Here is a 19,176-nt window from a genome sequence, read left to right as displayed (position 1 = left end):
CGTGGTGTCATAGTTTGCCACAGGGTTGTCAATGCAAAGTACCAGAAATAGGTTGGCCTTTGCAATAGGGATTTTATGCAGGGTAAAAGCTTACAGTTCCAAAGCCATGGAAAGTCCAAATCAAAGCACTATCAGAGATGCTTTCTCACCAAAATTAGCTACTGGTGTGACTCCTGGTGTCCTGCCACATGGTGAAGCAAGATGGCCACTGATATCTGCCAAGGTCCCTGCCTTCTCCTCCAGAATCGACCATCTCCTGGCACTCAGCTGTTGGCAACCAGGCATCCAGATTGTCTCTTTCTGGGTTTCCTCTCTGTCTCTACTACTCCACTTTCTTACTGAATTCAACTGTGGGCTCTCAGGCATTGGCTTGTCTCTTCGGTTTTGAGCTGCTCAGTGGGCCCAGCTTTTGGAGGCTTTGTGCTTAAGCTTTGGCTGTTAGTGATCCTTGAGTCCTCTCTCACATGACAGGATAAAAAATATCAGCTTCCTTTCTCTATGTCTCTCTGTGTCTCCATTTACATAAATGTCCAGTAAGAGAGTGGAGACACAACCTGAGTCTTGCCTCACTGGCATAATTCAATCAAAACATCCCCTCACCCACAGGAATGGATTAGATCAAGAACATACATTTCTTTTTGGGATTCATAACTTCAAACTGTAGCACATGGTGTTCTTTCCTCAGTGTCTGTCTCCTCTACTTTTCTTATCAGGACACCAGGCATATTGTGTAAGAGTCCACCCTACTCTAGTATGGCCTCATCTTAATTTAACTAATTCCATCAACAATGACCCTATATCCAAATAAGGCACTTTCTGATGTACTGGGGGTTAGGATTGCAATGCATCTTTTGGGAGGACACATTTATACTCATAACAAGATTGAGGCCAAACAAATCTACCTAGTCCTTTCCCCTTATTTGGAGGCAGCTGGTCACACAGAGCAGGCCTTACCCGCCAGGAGATGTGGAGAAGCTGACACAATCACCTACCCACCATGTTTAAGTATTACTACAATACTGCTACCTCCTAGAAAATGGAATGGAAGGACTCCCCACTACATGGAAATATGGCATGAGAGTGAATAATTATTACCCCCAATCACCAACTCTCATAAATGTCTAAAAGTTTTGTTTGCACAGGAAGAGCACAGCAGTGGATAAGTCTAACAGTGCAAGGAAGGTATCTGTCTTTCTTTAATTCACAATACAATTGTCTCTCTGACATTATCTCCTACAGTTCTTACTCATTCTGTTCCAGCTACCCTGGCCTACCTGCTATTGCTCCAACTTACCAAGCAGGTGCCAAACACATGAGCTGCAAGTTTTAACACTTACATCTCCTCTATTTCTTTACCCAGACATCCCCAGGATTTGCTCCCTTACTTTATTCAGATCTCTGCGCAAATGACACCTTCACTGACCTCACACTCCTGAACCTCCCACCTCCACAATTCACTAGAACCTTGCCCTGATTGACTTTTCTTATTGCACACACCACCACCTGCCATCTCACACATTGTTCTGCTAGATAAAATGCTTTGCTAATGCTTTACCATATATTTATGTATATAAGAAAGCAATATACAGACATATTTATTTTTTATTAAACTTCTGTTAATAATTGGGAGAATATAAAATAAGCAAAGGATTATCTTTAAACAGGAGTCCAACTGCTACATCATAATCCTTTATGATATATATACATATAGATATAAAAGCTCACCAAACTGGGGACACACCAACATACCTGGCCCACCCTCAGCCAGAGTCCCAATTGGATGCAGTATAAATATAGATATGCATATCTAGTTAAATAAGTCTATCCTGAAAATTAGAGTGAGAAATAAGAATAACATAGATTAGTCAAAAGATTAAATCATATTGAACAGAGACACACAATGACAGAAAAATAGAACAGTCTTACATACAACCTCACCAACATCTAGCTCACGCCTGGGAAGTCCTGAGTCAGCAGTCAATATCAGAGTCTTGATTGAAAACAACACCTGTGTAGCGCACCCTCTCCCAGGGTGGGACTTCAACTTGCATGACCAGGGACCGTCCCTTTTATTGAGCTCATAACTAATGACTGTGATACTGTAGGTGCCAACTTGCAGGTACTGTGTCATTTCCCGAGGAACACAACAGTCCCCAGGCAGTACATTCCAAGGTTTATGTACTGATCCCTGAGAAAGTGGCCAGCTTTCCCAGGAAGGAACACAATACTTCCTGGAATGCACCCTATCTGTTCTTTTTTCTTACAAAACGTCCCCCAATATGCCCACTGTTCTAGTTCTCATCATTCCTTCTGAAATATGAGAAGTGCTGACCAGCAAGGCATTGGTTTGCTGATTAGCAAAGTTTTCTGCATGATGTTTTACTTTTAGGTTTGAACAATACTCACTAAATTTTTTCCTAATACACACATGTACCAGTTTATTTTCTACCTCCCATTTCCCCCTCTAGAATATAAGGTCCATGACAGCAGGGACCTTGTCAGTTTGTTCAATTTTGTATCTCCAGTGTCTAGAATACTGCCTGGAACCCTCAATAAAAGTTTGTTAAATACATTTTTTAGATGGCCTTCTAATTCTTGCTCCCTCTCCATTTTCCTGCCGTTAGTTTTTCCTAAGACACTTAAACTCATTATATTCTGATTTTTATCTTATCCATTTTTATATCTTTGCCTAAATCTTAATCCATCACTGTTACTAACCACTTTGTTCTCCACTGAAGCTAAAAAGTTTGCTGAATATTCACTAAACAAGTACTGAACACCTGCTATAAGTTACAGTTCTGAGTGCTACATGGAATACAAAAAATGTGGGGAGGGGACCCAAACTTGCCCTAATGAGCTTGGAGAGAAGTGGAGAGATAAAGCAAAGCATGTACACCAGCTCTTTAGCTTAAGGACATGTGGCAGCTATACTATAATGAAAAGCAGTGTTATGGGAAGAAACAAATGTGTCACCAAAAGAAGAGCATAAATAAGTAGTTTTTTCAATTTTCAATCAAACTTATGAGGAGAAGAGGAAAATAACTAACTCATTAACAATGGGGATTGTTTTGACCAGATGGACTAGAGTCCTTGGCAACTAGTTATATTGAAGGAAGAGCCACATCCATTTCAACGTAAGTGAAGTTAATATGGCTAACTCAGACCCTATGCATGTGATGCTTTCTTTTGGGCATATGCCTGACCATCAAGGTTGCAAGAAGAGCATTGGGAAGGAGGTGAGCCATTTCAGGAAAATAAAAAGTACAAAGGCAATGTGATTAATTGGCTTCTCCTGTTAAATCCTTATCAGTGCCACACATAATGCCCCACCTCTCTCCATGGAGTTCTCCTTAAAAAAAATTAATCCCTGGAGACTTGTAAAAATAAGCCTGAGAGTAGTTGTGGCCTTCTCTTTTTAAACTTATTCTTGATAAATCATTTCTCTGAGTCTTAGTGTTTCCCCAAAACATGTTTGCCATGATATCCTTAAACTAAACAGTCATTTTATTAAAGTAACTCCTTATTATCTTGAGTTTAAATTTGTTTCTATTTTTAAAGATATCTGAAATTGTCACCAAAGGAAAATTATAGCAGATCTGACTGTGTAATTCTTTCGATTTCTGATTAAATGCAATTCTTAAATTCATTTTTTGTAACTAAATTTTTCCCACAAAACAATTTGTACTTATTTAAATATTCAAAGCATGCCATGTGTTTTTGAAAGGGCTGTTTCTCTACTTTTAAGAGAACACAATTCTCAAGTGCAATTATTCCCAAGGCTTTCATTAAAACACCCAAAAGTAATAATTTTTGTTTTCCTTGAACAAGAGATAAATGTTATTACCATAAGTCAGCATACAAAGAATATCTATTTTCAAATTTGTGGAGTACTTTAACTTGAAATTAAGGCATTCAGATGTGGTTTAGGTGGCAACAGGTGTAACACAGTCACCTTTCTGTCCTTTTATTAAAAAAATATAATCGATCTCTCTTCTGTGTTCAAAAGTCTTTCCATCTTTACTAATATAATGATTAGTTATATAACAGTCAAGTTGATACATAAAATTAACCATCATCATAGAACAAACAACAAATTTTTTTCTCCAGTCTGTAAGACAGAATTTTGTGAACTACTGTACTTTCCTCCAGTTAGAATAGAATTTTTCATCTCTTGATAGAAAATGAAATAAGAATAAATAGAAAATGAGGCTAAAATCACCTTGTCAGGAATGACTGAATGCTACTGAGAAAATGAACAAGGATAAAGGGAAACAAACATTCAAATGAATATAAATGGATTGAGCCTGACTCTGAAGAGGAGCACACAGGTCTCTGAGGAAAACATCAAGGGAGCAAATGTTAGAAAGTACACTAAAATGGCTCTACTCAGCAGCTCTTACTTCAGTGCACTTCCTGCCTCATTTCTGGTAAACTTACAGACCCCTCTTACTCATTTCTTTCATGTAAACTGCCCCATGATTTCTCAAGTTCCTAGGAGGCGAATAAAATTGAAGAATACTTGGCATTGCCCAGCCAAGGATAAGGGTTATAAGGAGGTGTGAAGAATACCCTGAGACATGAGTGAGGAAGCCTAGGTTCTGGTCCAAATCTATTTGTTATTATCTATGGGAGGAAAAACTGTTTCTGAAAAATTAAGAAAAGCATACCACATGGTGGTATGGAGCAAAGAAGCTGCACTAACAAATGGCGGGTCCTAAGAATATATCAACAAGGTAAGTAGGTGTATCAGTCAGGGATCTCTAGGGAAACAGAATCAAGAGGAGACATCTTTAAATAGTATGGAATTTATAAAATTCTCTCACATGACCTTGGGAATGCACAAGTCCAGGTTCATCAGGCAGGCTGCAAACCAGGGGCTCCAATGAAGGTCCAATGAAGGTCCTTGATAAGCTCCCAGGAGATGTTGGCTGTCCAAAGACAAGCTGGGAAATTCTCTCTGAATGCTGAAATCACTTCCCCTTTTAAGACATTCAACTGATTGGATAAAACATCATTCACTACTGATGGCAATCTCCCCAGTTGATTATACATGTAATCAGCCATCTATGCAGTAAACTCACTAATGACTAAAGTCCATAAATGTCCTTGAATTACAATTAGCCCAGTGCTTGCTTGACCGAACAACTGGGCACAATTACCTGACCGAGTTGATACATTAGTCTAATCATCACAGAAGGGATAAGAGGTCAAGGCATGAACCGTCCTAAGAGATGTTAAATCAAACTCAAGACCAAGCACATGATAAATGTTCTGTAAATATTTGTTAAATGAGCAAATATATGAATGAATGAGTGAATCTCTTGAATAGACAAAGCCACCCTGGCTGATGGAATTAAGAAAGCAGAACTTGAACTATTTGTTACAAGAGATGCTTAACAAGATCCTGGCCCTGGAACATGATAACTGCTCTACAAATCATTGTTAAATGAATTAATGAGCCCATCCAGTCAGGACCAGCTACATAATTTGTGGGATCCAATGCAAAATGAAAATGCAGGGCCTCTTGTTCAAAAATCTGGAAAAAGTGCCATTAAAGGAACTTAGACTAAAAAAATGCAGCAATATGGAGGAAGGGAATATTGAAAGGAAGTAGAAACCACTGGATAGTCTGTTTTATGTTTCATAAGAACCATAGGATAGTGTGAACAAGAATGTTCGAATATAGATGGCTTCTGTAAGAGAATCCCTTTGAGGAAAATTTGTTGTGAGGCACTTCAAAAGGTTGAGAGAGTCACTTCTCAGCATGAGTGTATTAAGGAACCTGATTATAAATTCAATTGAAATGAACCAAAGGGACATTTGCAATATAGCAAATCACTGAAAATAAGAATTTTATGTGTGCTTCAGACTGGTAGCAAAACTGAATTTATTCTGAGGACAGCACCAAACACAAAGGACCGAACTTGCTAGGAGAACTCTTTGTACTCAGCAGACTAAGGCTAAAAATTCTGTTCATCCCCTTAGGGGTCAAAAAGAGATTCGTGTACTAGAACTGAGTTTAGATGACATTGTGAAAGAAAGAGACCTATAAGAAGTAATGGACTAGGCACTGGGCTTAGCACCCTCTAATAAGATATCAAAAAATGTGGAAAATGGTATGAAAGGTTGAAAGCCGGCATTCTTAAAGACTGTTTTATTTTAAACCAGTGGTCCTGAAACTTGAGCTTGCAATAGAGTTACCTGGAGGGCTTGTTAAAGCACAGATTTCTGATTCCTCCACCCAGAGCTTCCGACTCCATAGTTCTGGGACATGGTCCGAAAATTTGGGTAAGTTCTCAGGTGATTCTAGTGCAGCTGATCTGGGGACTACACTTTGAGAGCCACAGGGCCAAACTATATAAATAAAATAAACCTTGGGTTGATGGAAAAGTTGTGGTAACTGATGGTGGTGATGGTATCAAAACATGGTGAATATAATTAACAGACTGAATTATGGATTTGAATGTGGTTAAAGCGGAAATTTTAGGTAATACATATGTTACTAGAAAAAATTTTTTACAAAATAGGGCGGTAAAACACAAACAGTGAGCCCTAATGTAAATCATTAATGTAACTATTCTAACTATAGTTAATAATATCATTTTAAAAATGTTCTTTCATCAATTATAACAAATATTCCATACTAATGCAAAGTGTTAATAATATAATAATGCTGCTATATGGGAATTCTGCATTTTATGCATAATTTTTCTGTAAAACTACAACGTCTCAAATAAAAAACAAAAATTTTTAAATTTTAATAATCAGTGAGAGAAAAACATATTTGAGTGAACAGAGGGGAAATAAAATAATGGGAAGGTTAAAAAAAGAAAACAAATAATTCTGAGGAAATAATCCCTAAGAGCCTTTGGCCAAAAGCTAATGAACTCAGTATATCAGAGTGGAATAAATGAAATTGTCCTTTCTCAGTCCTTTTGCCATATTTTCTCCAAGCATAACATCATTTGTTTTATAGTTTGTTCCCCTTTTGGTTAGCTTTTATGGCTTTCATCAGTTGCCTGGAATTTCTGTTCCTCTTGAACCATTGTCCTTTAACTGATGCTCTGAAACTTGTTTTAGCTTTCATTTTGCTTGATTCTTGCAACTCCTCCTCTACACACAGCATGTTGCTCTGCCTGACTTCAGTAAATTGCTGATTCCTCTGGATTATTTCTGCTAGTTTGGCTTCACCCCCGGCTGATTTCAATTTACCGAAGATCAGACTAACTAAAAGTGAAACTTTTAAATTAAAGTCAGGGGCTTGTGGGAACATAGCCGAAAGGGCAGACAGATAAAGCTTAGCTCTTACTAAAACAACTGCAAGGGAGTCTAGGGCTGCCTTGGCACCCGCTTTGGGATACAGCAGACCAGGAAACTGCTTCACAACTAACAGGAGAGTCGGGAACCGAGAGGAGGAAGCAGAAACAGCAAACTGAGTTATTTATCCTCCCCACGCAGGGAAGGGCTCCCATTCCCCATCCCTGAGATATCAGGCAAGGGTAAAACTTTTGGCAGTGGGTATCTGACTAGGAGGAAAACAGACTTCTTCCTCCCTGCCAACACCTCAAGATATATATATGGGGGGAGGGGGCGCTCTGGGTGATCTAGGAGAGTGCTAAAAAGAAAAGGAAGCCCGCAAAAAATCATAAGTTTCTCCCACTTGTGCCTGGAAGAGGCCCTTGTACCCCACCCTCAAGACAAACAGCCTAAGTGAGCCACGGGCTTCCGGCTCCAAAAGGATTGTGGCAGTGCCTACCTGGGAGGAGGAGGGTCTGAGAGGGTGGAGAGTGGTCTCTTTGTGGTTATTTTAGTCAGCCAAGCTCCTCTTGGGTGTCAGAAGGAACCCTGAAGCAACACAGATAGGGGAAGGGGATCACCTCAGGCAGGCAGCCAGGCCCAGCAGCCTAGGTAGAGAGGAATTACATCGGAGAAGGCCGAGATATCAGGGAGGGAATAGGGGCTGATTGGTTTTAGAAAAGCCTTGCTAAGTGTAGCAGTTTGATATTATTGATAAATTCCAAGAAGAACTTTTGGATTATGTTTGTAAACTGATCTTTTCCTCTGGGTGTATTAGAGTGTATTGGATTCAGAGGTTTTACTTTTACTTGATTAAATAATGATTAAGGTTTTGATTGGGCCACATCAGTAGGACATTGAGTCCTCGCCCACCACAGGACTTGGTGAAACTGTCCTGAGCTTGGTCATGAGGAAAGAAGGCCCCTGGAAGAGAAATAAGCCATTCGCCTAATAGTCTACTGCTGGTCATGTGGAGATAACAGAATAGCTGAGCTCAGAGAGACGCAAGCCCTGGGAAGAGAGAAACCCAGGAAGACTGAACCCTTACAGACATCAGCATGCCATCTTGCTGCAACATGTGGCAATAAACTTTGGTGAGGGAAGTAATTTGAGTAATTTGTGCTTTATGGCCTATAACTGTAAGCTTCTACCCCAAATAAATACCCTTTATAAGAGTCAGCAGATTTCTGGTATTTTGCATCAGCACCCCTTTGGCTGACTAACACATTAACCTAAGTCACATTAGCTCAGTGGAAGAGCTCCAACCTAACATATACAAAGTCTCTGGTTTAATCCCTTGCTCCTCTCTGAGAAGTGATACAAGGTCATCAAGCATCCAGTGAGGCTTTATGACAGGGAACATATTGACATCCTCTTCGTATTATTGGATCTCTTATTTAAAAAAAAAAAAAGTTTCCTTTTTTACTTTCCTTATTTTACTCACTAAAACCTGGCTTAAAACCTGCAGAGAAGAGGATGCAGGGTGATTGCTTGTAGAATAGCAATAGCCAAGAAGATCACTTCTAGTGATCTAGTCCGAGAGAAAAGGCTGTTTTTCTGTGTTTATCTTGGTGTTTTGGTCCTTTTCCTGCCTTCTTCCTCTTTTTCTTTTTTTTTCAAAAACAAAAATGAGAGCTGCTATCTTCATTTTGTGCTGTTATATCCCTCCTTCCTTTGTTTCTCTCTTTGTTAGTTTTTCTCTTTCGTTTCCCAATTTTATCTACTTATGCTATATATTTTCCTTCCTTCATCCTTATATTTTCTGTTTTCTGTTGTTTTTTCATTCTCTCCCTCCCTCCCATTTTCTCCATGTTTTCTTTTTTTAATTTTTTTCTTCTTTATCTCTTCTATTTTTTCTTTCCCCCTCTTCTCATCATTCTGGACTTTTAATTCATTCTATATTTTTCTCCGTTCTGTTTCATGTCTCATTGTTTCTATTCACTTTTCTAATCTTATTCTTTTGTACATCTTGGGTTAACCAATTGCCTACATCTTGTATAGTCCTCCTCCTACCTTTTACTATTATCACTACTATTACTCATTTTCTCTTCCTATCTTTTCTATTTCTCTGATACTAACATTTTTTTCAAGGGAACATAGACAAAGGCAAGGAAATAACATTAGAGGAACGAAGTGTCAAAGTGAAACTCCACCACACTACAACCATAGAGTAGGAAGAGAAGCCAAGCAACTGAATTAACATACCAAGATAAACAGGTGACTAGATACCAACACAAAAATACAAGCCATACTAAGAAACAGGAAAATATAGTTCAGTCCAGTGAACAAACTAAAAACCAAGAGGAGATGCAGAACATGGAACAACTAATCAGAGCTGTCCAAACAAATATCATGAATCAACTTAATAAAGTGAAGGAAGAGATTAAGGATACTAAGAAGACGCTAAAAGAATATACTGAAGAAATTGTAAACATACATAAAAAAGATAATGGATATGATGGTGATGAATGGCACAATCCAAGAAATCAAAAATACAATGGAAGTACACAACAGAAGATTTGAACAGGCAGAGGAAAGAATTAACAATGTGGAAGACAGTGGACCTGAAATCAAAAAGATAACAGAACAGATAGATAAAAAGATAGAAAAAATCCAGCAGGGACTCAGGGACTTGAACGACCATGCAAAATGAACAAACATATGCATTACAGGCATTCCAGAGGGAGGAGAGAAGGAAAAGGAGACAACAGAAGTGTAGGAGGAAATAATGGCTGAAAACTTCCCAACTCTATTGAAGGAGATGGATGTGCATGTCCAAGAAGCACAGTGCATCCCAAACAGTATTAATCCCAACAGGCCTACTCCAAGACATTACTAGTCAAATTGTCCCATACTCAAGACCAAGACAGAATATTGAAAACAGCAAGAGAAAAATCACATATAAGGGACTGAATAAGATTAAATGCTGATTTCTCATATGAAACCATGGAGTCAAGAAGGCAGTGGTATGGCACAGTTAAGGGGTTAAAAGAAAAACCTCTAGGCAAGATTCTCTATCTAGCAAAACTGGTATTCAAAATGAGAAAGAGTTCAAAATATTCACAAACAGAATCTAAGAGAAAATGTTAATAAGAAACCTGCACTTCAAGGGGGAGTTCTGCCAGTTGGAAGGAAAAAACAGGAGGGGGAGAGTTGAAGGAGAGTGTAAAAATGACTAAAAAAACAAAAAAAGTAATAAAAAACAATACATGACATACATAAACCCAAAGAAAATATGGCTAATCTAAGTAATTCCATGACAATAATAACATTTAGTGTTAATGAACTAAACTCACCAGTCAAGAGACACAGACTGGCAGAATGGATAAGGAAATCTGACCCATCTATATGCTATCTACAAGAAACCCACTTTAAACCCAGGAAATCAAGAAGGCTAAAAGTGAATGGTTAGAAAACAATTTTACATCAAACAATAACCTAAAAGGGCAGAAGTAGCTATACCAATACTGGACAAAATAGACTTTAAATGCAAAACTATTATAAAAGACAAAGATGAACACTATATATTAATAAAAAGGGATAATCTTTCAAGAAAAAAGAACCATCATAAACACTGATGCACCAAACCAGGGTGCCTCAAAATACATGAGGCAACACTGGAAAAACTAAGTTGGGAAATAGAAACCACTACAATCATAGTGGGGGACTTTAATACACCATTATCACCACTAGACAGAACATCTTGACAAAGAATCAATAAACAATTTAAATAATACATTAGAGGAGCTGGACTTAATAGACATATACAGAACACTACATCAAATACAGTGGGATATACATTCTTCACAAGTTCACATGGATCATTCTCCACAATAGACCACAGAACAACTCCCAATCAATTCAGAAAGATTGAAGTTATACAAAGTAATTTCTTTGACCACAATTGAATGAAGCTGGAAATCAGTAAAGGTCAGAGAATCAGATTAGGCACAAAAATATGGAAGTTAAACAACACACTCTGAGATAAACAGTGAGCCAAGGAGGAAATCACAAAAGAAATCATTAACTACATTGAAGCAAATGAAAATGACAACACAACATATCAAAACCTATGGGATGCTGCAAAAGCAGTGCTTAGAGGGAATTCATAGCCATAAATGCATATATAAAAAAAGAAGAAAGAGCTAAAATCAAAGGCCTAACTGCACACCTGGAAGAATTAGAAAAAGAACAACAAACTAACCCCAAAGGAAGTAGAAAGAAGTAAATAACAAAGATCAATGCAGAACTAAATGAAATTGAAAAAAAGAAAGCAATAGAAAAAATAAACAATACCAAAAGCTGGTTCTTCAAGAAGACCAATAAAACTGGCAAACCCCTAGATAGGCTAACAAAGGAAAAAAGAGAGAAGATGCAAATACACAAAATAAGAAATCAAGAAGGAGATATCACCACTGACCCTACATATATAAAGAGCATCATAAGTGGGTACTTGAAAAATTATATGCCAACAAGAAGGATAATCTAGAGGAAATGACCTAATTCCTAGAAACACACAAGCAGCCTACATTAATGAAAGAAGAAATTGATGAGCTCAACAGAACAATCACAAAGTAGTGAGATAAAATCAGTCATCAAAAGCTCCAATATAAGAATTCTAACATTCCAGAAAGAACTAACACCAATCCTGCTTAAACTCTTCCAAAAAAATAGAAGTGGAAGGAACACTGCCTGACTCATTCTAGGATGCCAACATCATCCTAAAACCAAAACCAAACAAAGATATCACAAAAAAGGAAAACTATAGACCAATCCCACTAAAAAAACTAGATGCTAAATTCTTCAGCAAAATACTTGCCAATCATATTTAATAACATATCAAATGAATTATACACCATGGCCAGGTGGGTTTCATCCCTGATATGCAAGGATGGTTCAACATAAGAAAATCAATCAATGTAATACATCACATAAACAAAATGAAAGAAAAAAATACATAATCATCTCTATAGATGCAGAAAAAGCATTCAACAAAATATAGCACCCTTTCCTGATAAAGGCACTGAAAAATATAGGAATAGAAGAAAACTTTCTGAACATGATAAAGGGTATATATGAAAAACCCAGAGCTAACATCATATACAATGGTGAAATCCTAAAACTTTCCCTCTAAGATCGGGAACAAGACAAGGATGCCCACTATGACTCACTCTTATTTAACACTGTGTTAGAAGTACTTGTCTGAGCACTTAGGCAAGAAAAAGATGTAACAGTCATCCAAAGTGGAAAGAAAGAAGTAAAAACTTCACTATTCTTACACTATATGATCCTATACATAGAAAGCCCTGAGAAATCCACAACAAAGCTTCCAGAGCTTATAAATGAGTTCAGTAAAGTGGCATGTTTTAAAATCAAAGCACAAAAATCAGTAGTATTTCTGTATACCAATTATGAGCAATCTGAAAAGGAAATTAGGGAAAAAATCCCATTTACAATAGCAACTAAAAGAATCAAATACCTAGGAATAAATTTAACTAAAGATTTAACTATGCAGAAAACTACACAACGCTGTTAAAGGAAATCAAAGAAGACCTAAATAAATGGAAGAATATTCCCTGTTCATGGATAGGAAGACTGAACATCATTAAGATGCCTAGTCTACCCAAAATGATATACAGATTTAACACAATCCCAATAAACATTAACACAGCATTTTTTACTGAATTGGAAAAACTATAAATTCATTTGGAAGGGCAAGAGACCCTGAATAGCCAAAGACATATTGAAAAAGAAAAATGAATCAGAAGAAACACACTACCTGATTTTAAAACATACTACAAAGCTAGAGTGGTCAAAACTGCCTGGTATTGGCATAAGGATAGACATGCTGACAAATGGACCTGAATCAAGAGTTCTGATATAGATCCTTGCATATTCAGTCATCTGATATTCAACAAAGCCATTAAGCCCACTCAGCTGGGAGAGAATAGCCTCTTCAACAAATGGTATTTGGAGGACTGGATATCCATATCCAAAAGATTGAGAGAGGAACACCCTCTCATTAACCTTATACAAAAGTTAACTCACAGGGAAGCAGCTGTGGCTCAATCAGTTGGACTCCCTTCTACCATATGGGAGTTCCTGGGTTCATGTCCCAGGGCCTCCTTGTGAAGGCAGGCTCACCCACATGCCACGGAGTGCCACCCGGCCCGCAAGCACTGCGGAGAGCCGGCTCAGCAAGGTGTCACAACAAAAGGGGTGACAAGTTAAAAAAAAAACACAGTGAATGGGCACAGAGAGTAAACAATAAGCAAGCCACAAGGGGGGTAGGGAAAAAAATACAGACACAGAAGAACACACAGTGAATGGACACAGAGAGCAAACAGCAAGCAAAGCCACAAGTGGGGGGAATAAAAAAAGTTAACTCAAGATGGATCAAAGATCTAAATATAAGAGCCAAGACCATAAAGACCTTGGAATATAATGTAGGGAAGCATATACAGGACCTTGTAATAGGAAATTATTTCATGAAATTCACACCCAAAGCATGACCTACAAGAAAAGTAGAGAAATGAGACCTCAAAAGTAAAAACTTTTGCACCTCAAAGGAGTTTGTCAAGAAAGTAAAGGCAGCCTACCCAATGGGAGAAAATACTTGGTAACCATATATCTGATAGGAGTCTATTAACTATCAGATATAAGGAACTCCTACACCTCAAAAATAAAAAGACAAACAACCCATTTAAAAATGATAAAGTCATTTAATAGACACTTCTCCAAAGAAGAAATACAAATGGCTAAAAAGCACATGAAAAGATATTCAACACCACTAATTGTTAGGGAAATGCAAATCAAAACTACAGTGAGATACCATCTTACACCCATTAGACTGGTGGCTATTAAACAGAGGACTACAAGTGTTGGAGAGGATGCGGAGGAATGGGAACACTCATCCACTGCTGGTGGAAATATAGAATGGTGCAGCCATTGTGGAGGACTGTTTGGTGGTTCCTCAAAACACTATATAGATCTGCCATATGATCCAGCAATTCCACTGCTGGGTATATGACCCGGCCCGCAGGTCAAACGAACCGGCACCTGAAAGAGGGAGTGGGAATTGGGGGACAAGAGGCGAGAGAAACAGAGACAAGACAGGATTCTGATCAAGTCTCTGTTTATTGAGGGTAGAGCATCAGAATATATACTAAGGGGAGGGTATTAGCAGGGGGTGATAGGCTGATGAAGCCGCTCTTCCATATAAGGCAATAAAATGCCGTTACACCACTTGCTATAGGTTGCGAGTCTTCAATGCTGGTCATGACTTCAACATCTTGTTGCGCAGGCGTGACACTTTTTCCCCGGAAAACTGCGGAAAGGGGAAGAAGAAGGTGGAAGCACAGGGGTGGAGTAGGCGTACTTATGAAAACCGCCATGTTGCTGGAGACCGCAAATGCATGTAGCTCCGGGCGGCTTCCCACAGGTCCCCCTTCTTTATTATATTTTATGAAGCACCCTGAGTTTGGGGGGAACTGTGCCTGTCTTAGGTCGGGGCGTGCAAACAGTTAGGCGGATTGCCTTACCCGTCATGGAGAATGCAACAGCGGCGAAAGGTTGTGTCTCTATCTTAGGTGGCTCTGCCATGGAACCGATCACACCCAGTTGCCCGTCATTGGCTATCCAGTTCATCACCTCAGAACCTGACAGGGTTCATATGTATTTGAGAACTGCTGCCAGCAGTCAGGGTGCTCCCATTTTGGTTATAATGTGTGGAGGCCAGAGGGAGGTGCGGTACGCACCGCGTTCTCTTACTGCGGTTTCATAATGGAGGTTTGGGGAGGTGAAAGCAAGAGGGGGAGAGAGAAACATGAGGGAGCTATAGCAAGGATGGGCTCTTCAGGCACAAGCAGCTGGCGCTGGCGGATGTGGTGTGCGGTGTTGGCTGATACACTCTTAGGTTGTACTAAAGACTCGGAGTGCGGCGTCACAGAAGGATTCCAGGCGGCTGTACAGCCGCATGGGTTTTAGCGTTGGTTGTTCTCCTGCAAGAAAGCAGAGCTCATCTCAGGGAGAGTTCTCTACCCTGGATAGGTTGTTATTATCTATTTGTTTTACCAACCATTCCGGCAGCCACCTGGCTGCATCTAGTTCTTTGGAATAGATGCAAACTGATTCTCTGCCCCATATTAGGATGGGATTGGGTCCATGCCAGGTATTATCCATTGGGTCTTTCCATAGGACTGTGGCATGTTTTGTGCTGGTATTAGGGTGCCAGAAGCAGTCAGCCGCAGAATGTCCTTTTTGATCTAAGCTTAAAAAATTTAGAATAAAGAGAGAGTGGGATAATAGATTTTTGGGGGATCCTTTGATGGGGTACCACTCCCCTTTTTTTATTTTTTCTATGATGTTTTTTAGAGAAAGATGTGCTCTTTCGACTATACCTTGGCCTTGGGGGTTATATGGAATGCCTGTGATGTGTTTTATGCCCAGATGTTGGCAGAAGGTGGCAAACATGTGACTGGTATAACCGGGGCCATTATCTGTTTTTATTTGTTGTGGGATTTCTAATACTGACATGGCAGTTAACACATGTGCAATAACATTTTTTCCTGCTTCCCCTGTTTGTGGGGTGGCAAAAATAAAGCCACTAAAGGTATCAATAGTAACATGCACATATTTTAGATTACCAAACTCAGGAATATGAGTTACGTCCATTTGCCAGAGGGCATTGGGTATGAGACCTCAAGGATTCACTCCTGTGGTTAATTTTAAGTACGGACGGAGCCAATTTATGTTGCCTAAGAGCTTTTGGAAGTTGTTTAGGGTTTTTAGTCTGTCTAGTCTGAGGTTGGCCTTCTGGGTGGTTATTTTATTTCCTGCCATATGAAACCCCAGGTAGGTATAAGGGTATCATGGTAACATGTTAGGACATCTTGTTCCTTTTTACCAGCCATTAAAATGTCATCCATGTAGTGAATAACATAAGGGTCTTTCCACATTGCCCTTATTTCTCTTATGGCAGCAGCCACAAATTTTTGACATAAGGTAGGGCTGTTTGTCATGCCTTGGGGTAAAACCTTCCAGTGATATCTCCTCATAGGTTCTTTGAAATTCACAGAGGGGAGGCTAAATGCAAAGCATTTTTGATCAGCCAGGTGTAATGGGATAGTAAAGAAACAATCTTTTAGATTTATGATAATTTTATAATATCCAAAGGGGATGGCTACAGGGGTTGGAAGACCAGACTGCAAGGCTCCCATAGGTATCATTGTTTTGTTTACTGCTCTTAAGTTTTGCAATAATCTCCATTTTCCAGATTTCTTTTTAATGACAAAAATAGGAGTATTCCAGGGAGAGTCACTTTCTGTAATATGTCCTGCCGCTAGCTGTTCCTACACTAACCACTGGGCGGCCTGTAGCTTGTCTGAGGATAAAGGCCATTGATCGACCCATACAGGTTCATCTGAAAGCCAGGTGATTTGGTCTGCATGGGGTACAGGAAGATCAACGACCCCTAGGCTAAATTTCCCAGGCCTTTTTTCTGGGTGATTCCTGTGGCCGGTATGGGTTGAGTAATGCCTGTCTCAAGCTTTCCTAAGCCTTTTCCTGGCTTAAATCCCTGGGAAAGCATTTGAGCTGTGACGATATCATTGGGGCTACCCATACAGAGTCCCATTTGGGCAAGTAAGTTTCGTCCCCACAGATTGACAGGGAGCCCTTGGCGGACATAGGGCTGTATAGTTCCTTGATTTCCCTCCCTATCTTTCCAAGTCAAGAGCTTGGCACTTCTTTCGGGGTTTTGGGTTTGCCCAATGCCCTGTAAGTTGGTTAAGGAGGGAGAAAGGGGCCAGGTAGATGGCCAATCAGCCTTTTTTAAGATGGTAACATCTGTCCCTGTATCTATTAGGCCTTCGAATTGTTTACCGTCAAGCCAAAGAGACATAGTAGGTTTGTGGGTGGTGATGGGGTGTACCCAGTATGCATCAGAGGAGCCGAATGCTCTATCCCTGCGGTCACTATCAATGGCAGTGTTGTTGGTGGGTATTAGGGGGGTATTAGTAGTTGAGCGACCCGCTGTCCGGCAGGGAAGGAAATAATGCTTTTTGGGGCAGAAGCCATAATTTTTATTTCTCCGGTGAAATCACTATCCACAACTCCAGGGGAAATGTGGAGGCCTCTAATAAGGGAGCTGCCTCGCCCAATGATGAGGCCAAAAGTGCCTTTTGGTAGTGGGCCAAACACGCCTGTAGGCAGGGCTTGAACTCCCATAGGCGGTGTTAGTACTGTGTGGGAGGAGGTACAGAGGTCCAATCCTGCCTCCCTGAGGTGGCTCTACAGAGGTCGGAAATAGATTGCGGCTGGCGGGAACAAAGCTGATTGCCCCGTAAGTCTGATTATTTGTTGGGGCCTGGGGCTGGCCCCTCCTCCCGTTTCCCTGATAAGGAGGGAGTGGGAGACCTGAAGAATCGTTCTTGATTTGCATACATTAGCCCAGTGTCTGCCCCTGTGGCAATGGGGGCAGGAGTTGGGAAGGGGGGGTGGCTTTTGGCTAGCAGGGGGGCAGCGGCGTCGACAATCTCTGGCTAGATGGCCAGGGTTGCCGCAAGAGAAACAGGCCCTAGGTGCACGGGGCACCGGGGATGAAAGAACTTCTCTCAAGGCTGCGGCAAAGGCTTGGGCCTGTTCAGACGTGGCCTCCCTTATGGTGGCAGCTATAGCCAGGCCCTGCTGCTTTGTGGCGCCTATGTCTGAGCAAAGCTTAATGTAGCCAGAGAGATTTTCCATTTTTCTATAGGGCCGGATAGCTGCTTGGCAGGCTGCATTAGCATTTTCAAAGGTAAGTTGTTTTACATAGTCAGCATCAGTATTTGCATCACCAAACATTCTCTCAGCAGCGGTGCAAAGTCTACCTACGAAGTTGGAGAATAGTTCTTCAGGGCCCTGAGGGATAGAAGTTAAGGAGGTAAGGGATTGTCCCTTGGTAGGCAGTCTTTTCCAGGCCTTAAGGGCTGCGGCATGGATTTGTTCAAAAAGTCCGGCATCATAATGCAACTGATTTGAGTTTTGCTTAAAATCTCCTGCTCTGAGAAGTATGTCCTCGGTCCACCCATTCTCAGTTCTGAGATTCCGCTGTGCGGTTTCCTTGCAAAACTCACAATATTCTGACTTTCAGAGGAGATAATCTCCTGCACTGAGAGCGGAGCGGGCAAGGGTGTGCCTGTCATGGGGGGTGAGCCACCCATCAGCAATGTGTTGTAACAGAGAGAGGGTGTATGGAGCAGTAGGGCCATAGGTGGTGACCGCGGACTTAAGCTCCTTCAAGGTTTTGAAAGGGAAAGGGTTATAGATGCGCTCAGGCTCAGGTTCAACAGCAACCTCGCTCCCCTCACCAGCCTCATTAGGGCTCCCAGGCCTCTCGATAACAGGGAATGAAAAAAGGGGTGGTTTGCAGAAGTTGGCAGTTAGGGGATTTTTTAGAGGAGAGGTTAAGTTGAGCTGATGCTGCAGAGTTGCGCATTGAGATTGTAGATCCTTTCTCTCTTTTAAAAGAGAGCCATAACTTTAGATCTGCATTGGGGTCTAGGCTAGCAGGGGCGAAAGCGGGGCGTGCATATGGGGGTGGGCGGAAACCAACAGAGCGTTTTTCAGCCTCAGGGTGGAGTTATCGGAATCCGTACACAGGGCGTTAGGGTTTGGATTTCTAATAACTCTCCTCCTCTGATTAGGGCCAGCTCTTCCCTTAGAGATATTATTTTTGCAAGGGGAAGGGGCACTCTCATCATCGCTATCTATTTTAATAGACACCGAGTCTGAATGGGGGGAGGGGTATTTAGCAGGACTTTTTGCCGGGGGGGGGGGGATTTAGACCTGTCCTGTGCTAGGAGTTCCTCACCTTTAGCAATACTTGTGCAGCCAATACGT

The 19,176-nt window shown here is 40.5% G+C and overlaps 1 long non-coding RNA gene across 1 annotated transcript; it reads right to left on the bottom strand.

Annotated features, from left to right (window-relative positions):
• Window positions 1–14,414: 14,414 nt before the first annotated feature.
• Window positions 14,415–16,208, bottom strand: LOC139436534 (uncharacterized). Its single transcript, XR_011645827.1, has 2 exons — window positions 14,838–16,208; window positions 14,415–14,623 (listed from the first exon to the last, which is right to left on the bottom strand). It is a non-coding gene; the product is annotated as an uncharacterized lncRNA (long non-coding RNA).
• Between the last annotated feature and the right edge of the window lie 2,968 nt (window positions 16,209–19,176).

Source organism: Dasypus novemcinctus, chromosome 2, assembly GCF_030445035.2.
Source record: "Dasypus novemcinctus isolate mDasNov1 chromosome 2, mDasNov1.1.hap2, whole genome shotgun sequence".
Lineage (NCBI taxonomy): Eukaryota > Metazoa > Chordata > Mammalia > Cingulata > Dasypodidae > Dasypus > Dasypus novemcinctus.
This window is presented reverse-complemented; position numbering and strand designations above follow the sequence as displayed.